This window comes from Meleagris gallopavo, chromosome 4 (assembly GCF_000146605.3).
Source record: "Meleagris gallopavo isolate NT-WF06-2002-E0010 breed Aviagen turkey brand Nicholas breeding stock chromosome 4, Turkey_5.1, whole genome shotgun sequence".
NCBI lineage: Eukaryota > Metazoa > Chordata > Aves > Galliformes > Phasianidae > Meleagris > Meleagris gallopavo.
The window spans coordinates 40,820,548-40,825,721 of record NC_015014.2 but is presented as its reverse complement, the minus strand read 5'-3'; positions in this window follow the sequence as shown (position 1 = coordinate 40,825,721).

Here is a 5,174-nt window from a genome sequence, read left to right as displayed (position 1 = left end):
AAACAGTTTAAACATGTTAGTAAGAATCTAACGTTATTAAGAAGGAATCTCAAACTCAGCATTAAAAGAAGTAGGGGAAAGAAAAAAGCTAGCAAAAAGACACTGGCCCTCTTTCTGTAAATAGGTTCACATAGCATGTATTTGCTTTTCCAAAAACTATACAGGCAATTAAATAGACTGGAGGAGAAAATAGGATGAGAATCTTCTCTGTCATCCATAAAGGACAAATACACCTAAGCTCACATGGATAACAGGAAGCAGAGCTCTAGCTTCATGTTCCTTCCCTTTTAAATATAATTGAATACGCTGCATTTCCACTGCGTCTGAGTAGAGTGCTGAAAAATCAGAGCAGTGTCTGCATATGCTCCTGGGTATAGTAATATTTCCTCTAAATGAAGTGCTGCATTTGAACTCTCCTTATTATGCGGGGATAGCAGACTGTCTCTATCAGACAAGAATGATTTTTTTCTTAAATTTGTTTCAAATTAAGATTCTTCTAATGCACCTGAGATCTAAAAGAAATTAGGAGAAAATACTGTCCACTTTTCTTCTAACATGTATCCATTTCTAGCACATAATCGCTATTCTTTACATGTCCTGCATCTTTACCGATGTGAAGATCTTTCCTGTGCAGTATCAATGGCCTTTGGAGTCACCCAAAGAAAATCACACGAAATCAGAGCAGCTAACTCAACTGACTTTCCTGGAAAATAACTGATTTTATTTACTATTCATAACCTTTTGCCTTGAATGATAGTTCATAGATTTCTGGATCACAGAGAGTCTACAAATTCCAAATGAAAAGCCACTGCATACATATGGGCCAATGTGCTCTCTTATGCAATTAATGTCACTGTTAAAGCAAATGCTGTCATTGAATTAACCCAGCAGCTGAAAGAATCAGTAAATTCACAGCATCCGGAATCTGACTTGCTAGGCTCCCTAACTAATTCACACTTGAACCAGTATAAGCAAGGATTGAAAAGATTAATATTTTTTCACTATAAGGAATTAATTAAATTTTTACTACACTGTCAAGATACCATTACCATGCTTTTCTTTAGATTTAAGGTTTGCATTTCTGCATTCAACAAATCAGACTAATGTAGGTAAGCCTGTTTTGAAAAGATTATATTTTTTCAAAGGAATTATTTGGATCTTTATCTCATTGTCAAAGCGCCATTCCCATGTTTATCTTCAAGACTTGTATTTCTAATAAGCAACTAAATAACTGTTCAAGATAAGCAGTTCAGCAGGCAGCAGGGAGCTTAGTTCTCTTAGGAGTGGGGCACTTTTGAATCCACCACATCCATCTGAATTAAAGTCTGCAGGAGCTTTATATCACAGTCACTTCAGACATTTGCCTTTTATTACCTTTTTAAGAGAGAAATCATAGTAAAGATTAACAAACCTTGGAAATTAGTTTAGGATTACTTAGTGTGGCTGAACTGGTTGACAGAATAATTCCAAGCAAAAATCTTCTCATCTCTAGTTAAATATGCTGGTAGGCCCAGGCTTGATGTCATTATGATGATATTTTTTTGTGTGGAGTACGGAAAGAAAGACTGGGACAAGGACTAACATTTGACCTACCCAGATGCTCCCAGATCTATATTCTTTGCTTGGATATTTTTTCTACCAAAATAAATGGGACTACTTTCAGAGTATGAGAAAAACTAATTTCTCTGGGGAAAAAATGGAGCTGGATATTACTTTGCCCATGCCATTGCTAGTAAGCCTATCTATTGCCTCAGGTTGCATCTTCCTGCAGACACTTGCACTCCATTGTAAGACTGCCATCTGTTCACTGCCCAAAAACTATTTCCCAGTGTGTCCTAGCTTTGTTCCATCTCCCGCTCTTTCAACTGAAGTTGAAATTCAGTTATTACAAATCTAAATGTTACCACACAGAAAAAAAATGAAAAGGTGTATTAAGGGGTATTCTGGGAAGCCTACCAACTTAAGAAAAAGCCATTTTCTCTTTCTTCCCTGCTGATGGGGATATACGTCACACATCATGGAATCAGGTCTCTCATTGCTATGCCAAGTGATAAGAGCAGTTTCAAAAACTACGTCTAGGCTGTGGATCCTAAAACTTTCCCATCTGTTGGACCTCGATGCCTTTGTCAGCTATCTCACAGCTAGATGCTTATGAACAAAGAACAGCACAATGGGAAATGAAAAGAAACACTAGAAAAGATGAGAGATGGGACAGAGAGAAAAAATAGTGGACAGACCTGAATAAGTGTGATATAAAACAGAAATGAATCCCAATTAATGGTGGGAAATTTTTACTTTTTTCCTTTCTGGACCTTTGAACTCCGCTCCTCAAGAACTCCCTCATCAATGGGGAAGGAGTGGGACAAGGGGAAGACAAAGTATTTGCCAAGTATTGGCTTTACATTTTCACCAAAATGCAAGTGTTGTATAGGTCAAAGGAGACTGGTACGATGTATGGGAAAAGGAATGTCATATGTAAAAGTACTCTCTCACTTCAGTGTAGCCCCGTTGACTTCAACCAAAGTGCTTCAATAAGGCAAAAGGATTTTCCAAGTCATTCAATAGTCACACAGCATGTGTTAGTATTTATGCTCATCTCCAAGAAGAAATTTTCTCTAGGTGGTGTAGCAGTGCAGCATGAAGTAAGCCTTCCTTGCTCTGCAGAGGTGCTCAGTTTTTACCTTACTTAAACCAGGACTTCTTGTACTCCTGTATGTGTGTGATCTAGCAGCCCTTATTGTCTGAGGTGTAAGTACTGTAAGCATAGAGGGGGTACTATTGATTGTAAATGAAAGGATAAGAATCATGCTCAGTTACTTAAAAAGTCCTAGCACTTCAGTCTACATATATATATACATACATATATATATGTTTTAAGTCACTTCTTTTTCCACTAATGATAAAATAACTCAAAATTTATTCTGAAGGGACTCCTCCCCTTCATTTTTATCCATTCAGGTACACATGCAATCTCCTTTTCTCTTTTCCTCTTTCCTATGAAAAGATTTTAAAAAGTGACAGAAGGTAAAAAAAACCGCACTGAATTATTTTTTTCCATATTCATAAAAGCAGTCTTAAAGAATCTACTGTGAAGTTTACACCTTAGAATTTTACCAACACTGGTTGCTACCCAAAATTTATGACGTTACACATTCTTTCAAGTTCCACAGGGGAGTCCTTGCAGATCAAAATTTTACCTTGACATTCCACTCTTTGGGAAATATTAGAGTACTGCATATTAGTGAACTATTCCACATGACTATAACCAGAATAATCAAACTGTACAGAAATTTTTGGACATTGGAAGAGTATGTGCTTATATCCATGTTCAATTTATGATCTCTGGTAGTTAGCAACTTTTGATAGGATCCATTAAAATATGTACCAAATTCACTACAGAAGGCTGGCTACAGTTAGCCAAATAAATTATTTCCTTCTGCTGTGTATCATATATTTTTCCATAATCTGTTTATTTGCAGTTAGACAAGTCCATCAGTGTGTATAGAAATGGTTTCTTTGTGTCTTTTTTTCCATCTTTTTCTATCTTGAATTGAATGGAATGAAAAACAAACAAAAACAAGCAAACAAAATAAATCAAAAGTTTTGTAATGTGCAATTAATAAGTAAAAATATCAAATGGCATTATCTTTTGTATGCTAGGATTCTCAAAGTTTTTTTTTTTTTCCAGGAAAATAAATAATAAATCACTTTTCCAGTAAAATAGTGGAGTATGGCCCCAATAACAAATGTATCTTACTACACAGAGTACCATATGATAAGACCAGATATACAATGATATCCACCAACAAAAGCTAAATTACCACAGCATCTGATGAGTGACCTGCCCTACATACCAAGATTTTGTCAGGCAGTACCTGAGATAGTCTTAGCACTGCAGCATTCATGATAACCTGTCTTTTACCCAGCATCTACCGGCCCCAGCTTTCAAAAGAACACTAAGTAAAGGACGCACACACCACCAAGGACCAGGAGGCAGTTTAAAGCTGCTGTGGTCTGATGGCAAGAAAATATTTCAAGACCCAGATCTGTACCAGCAAATCAGTAAAAAACAGGTTATTACATATATAGTTCACTATTGTTCAGAAGTTATTTTCCTTCTCGTAAATGGAGAGTGGGAGAAAGTGAAGGGAAATACAGTGAACTGTCAGTATCTATCTGGTTATCTATTCAAGTATTAGCAACAATCCAACTGTATCCAGGTACAGCTAACAGCTCTTTGCTTTTGTCAAATTCAAATAACTAATATAAGTTTAAGAAATACAATTGTAGTATGATCTTGCCTATCTTCCAGGCTTCTTTTATCACCCCACTCTTCTATTTCATGTTGACTGTTGAAACTACTTGCACAGGGAAGACCCTTCCCTTTTTTTTAGGATAGCAAGTTCTGTTACCACTACCCAGCTACCTATGTCCCCAAAACACACACACTTCTCTCCCAAACGCTTACCTGCTATTGAGAGTGTAGCTTCTCTATGCCTTCTCCCAAAGAAAGTAATCGAAAATCCAACATCACACCTCACTGCTGTTCCAGTTTACATGCTAATTTTGCAGATAGCCTTCATGGACCTGTATTCAGCACAGATTCTTCTGTAGTTTCCAGCTACCTCCGTCCCTGTACAAAAAATAAAGAAGTATTAGATAAAATTACTCAAGAGTCTTCAAGGATCACAAAGGGCAGGACTCTTCCTTGGGAAAGGAAAAAAATATAAAATACTGAAAGGGAACTAATGGGAAAAATACATTATACGTTATGTTTAGTAGGATTGAGGGAAAATACTTGGAGAAGATTTATAATTTTAATTTACTTTGCTAACTTCTACTCTGTGCATTACAATTTTAGTTAGCCAGAGAAATCAGAAGGCATGTGAAGTCACGAGAATAGAAGGAAAAATTCTGAGCAGAAGTGCCAGGTTAAGTACTATCAAATTCATGTTCCAAAAGATAAAATTTGCACAGCAAGTTCTCTGAAGTTCAACTGTTCCACATCTGTCATAAACATAAATCAAACTTTTGTTAATGCTCTAAATTAAAAAATATATATACTGTGTTTTAAACAACAAGAATTTTAACTACTTTTCAATAAATATATTTATTTATATATTATATATAAATAATTTTTATATTTTATATTATTATTATTTATTATATAATTG